At 39.3% G+C, this 2,145-nt stretch overlaps 1 non-coding gene across 1 annotated transcript; it reads right to left on the bottom strand.

The window, feature by feature from the left end:
* Positions 1–1,709: 1,709 nt before the first annotated feature.
* trnal-caa lies at positions 1,710–1,820 on the bottom strand. Its single transcript has 2 exons — positions 1,783–1,820; positions 1,710–1,754 (listed from the first exon to the last, which is right to left on the bottom strand). It is a non-coding gene; the product is annotated as a tRNA-Leu (tRNA).
* Positions 1,821–2,145: the final 325 nt, after the last annotated feature.

Raw genomic sequence — 2,145 nt, 5'->3', positions numbered from 1 at the left:
CAGTGAAGAAGGTCAAATGGCAAAATAAACGATCCAAATAATATTTTTTATTGTCTCATGATTTCTTTAATTTCATTTTCTTAGTCTGGTCAGTCCAAAAACTCCCTTTGTCAGAAGTGGGATTTGGAACCCACGCCTCCATCATTGAGAGACCAGAATACCCCAGGAAACTGAGAAGGGATTATTTGTCTTGAGCCTGACACATTGACATGGTTCAAGAAGGATGTGAAGGGCAATTCGTATCAGTGAAGAAGGTCAAATGGCAAAATAAAGGATCCAAAGAATATTTTTATTGTCTCATAATTTCTAGTCTGGTCAATTCATTTTTCTAGAATTAAAACTCCCTTTGTCAGAAGTGGATTTGAACCCACGCCTCCATTCGAGACTCAAAAGAGCCTTTGTGAGAAGTGAAGTGGGATTTGAACCTACGCCTCCATTTGGAGACCAGAAACCTCAGCAACTGAGAAGCGATTATCTGTCTTGAGTCTGGCGCCTTAGACCACTCGCCATTCTGACATGTTCACACAAGGATGTGAAGGGCATTTCTATCAGTGTAGTTGGTCAGATAGCAAAACAGATCTTCCAATATATGTAATTTATTGTCTCATCATGTCTTTAAATTCAATTTCTAGTCTGGTCAAATCAAAACGGCCTTTGTCAGAAGTGGAATTTGAACACACGCCTCCATTTGGAGACCAGAAACCTCAGCAACTGAGAAGAATTATTTGTCTTGAGTCTGGCGCCTTAGACCACTTTCGGCCATTCTGACACATTCATACAAGGATGTGAAGGGCAATTGTATCCGTGAAGAAGGTCAAATGGCAAAATAAAGGATCCAAAGAATATTATTTATTGTCTCATAATTTCTTTTAAATTCAATTTCTAGTCTGGTCAATCCACTTCAAAAAAGCCACTTCATTTCACTTCAAAAGAGCCTCTGTCAGAAGTGGGATTTGAACCCACGCCTCCATTCGAGACCAGAAACCTCAGCAACTGAGAAGGATTATTTGTCTTGAGTCTGGCGCCTTAGACCGCCGGCCATTCTGACATGAATACACAATGATGAGAATGGTATTTCTATCAGTGAAGTTGGTCAGATGTCAAAATAAAGGATCCGAATCATTATTTATTTTCTCACTATTTCTTTAAATTCAATTTCTAGTCTGGTCAATCCGCTCGGCCATTCTGACATGTATACACAATGATGAATCAGTGGCTATGGTCTAAGTTGGTCAGATGGCAAAATAAAGGATCCGAATTATGTTTATTTTCTCACTATTTCTTTAATTCAATTTCCTAGTCTGGTCAATCCACTTCAAAGAGCCTTTGTCCAGGAAACCACGAATATTTTTAGCTCAGATGCCTTACCTCCTATTTTAAAGTCCAGTTTCTAGTCTCCAGCAACCCAAAAGGCTTGGCAGATTTGGCTTGAACCACGCCTGAATCGCGATAACAGGCCATTCTCAGAAACAAGGGATGTACGAAGGTGGTGAGCCGACACATATAGAAAGAAGGTCAAATATGGCACTTCCAGGTATGAATATGGGGTTTGGCTGTTCCTTAAACATGAATACACAATGATGAGAATGGTATTTCTATCAGTGAAGTTGGTCAGATGGCAAAATAAAGGATCCCTAATTATTATTTATTTTCTCACTATTTCTTTAAATTCAATTTCTAGTCTGGTCAATCCACTTCAAAAGAGCCTTTGTCAGAAGTGGATTTGAACCCACGCCTCCATTTGGAGACCAGAAACCTCAGCAGCTGAGAAGGATTATCTGTCTTGAGTCTGGCGCCTTAGACCACTCGGCCATTCTGACATGGTTCCACAAAGGATGTGAAGGGCATTTCTATCAGTGAAGAAGGTCAAATGGCAAAATAAATGATCCAAAGAATATTTTTTATTGTCTCATGATTTCTTTAAATTCATTTTCTAGTCTGGTCAGTCCAAAACTCCCTTTGTCAGAAGTGGGATTTGAACCCACGCCTCCATTCGAGACCAGAATGCTCAGAAACTGAGAAGGATTATTTGTCTTGAGCCTGACACATTAATACAAGAATGTGAAGGGCAATTGTATCAGTGAAGAAGGTCAAATGGCAAAATAAAGGATCCAAAGAATATTATTTATTGTCTCATAATTTCTA

The sequence above is a fragment of the Cyprinus carpio genome, unplaced genomic scaffold, assembly GCF_018340385.1.
Source record: "Cyprinus carpio isolate SPL01 unplaced genomic scaffold, ASM1834038v1 S000005257, whole genome shotgun sequence".
Lineage (NCBI taxonomy): Eukaryota > Metazoa > Chordata > Actinopteri > Cypriniformes > Cyprinidae > Cyprinus > Cyprinus carpio.
Note: the sequence above shows the minus strand (reverse complement) of the source record. Positions and strands in the feature narration are given on the sequence as shown.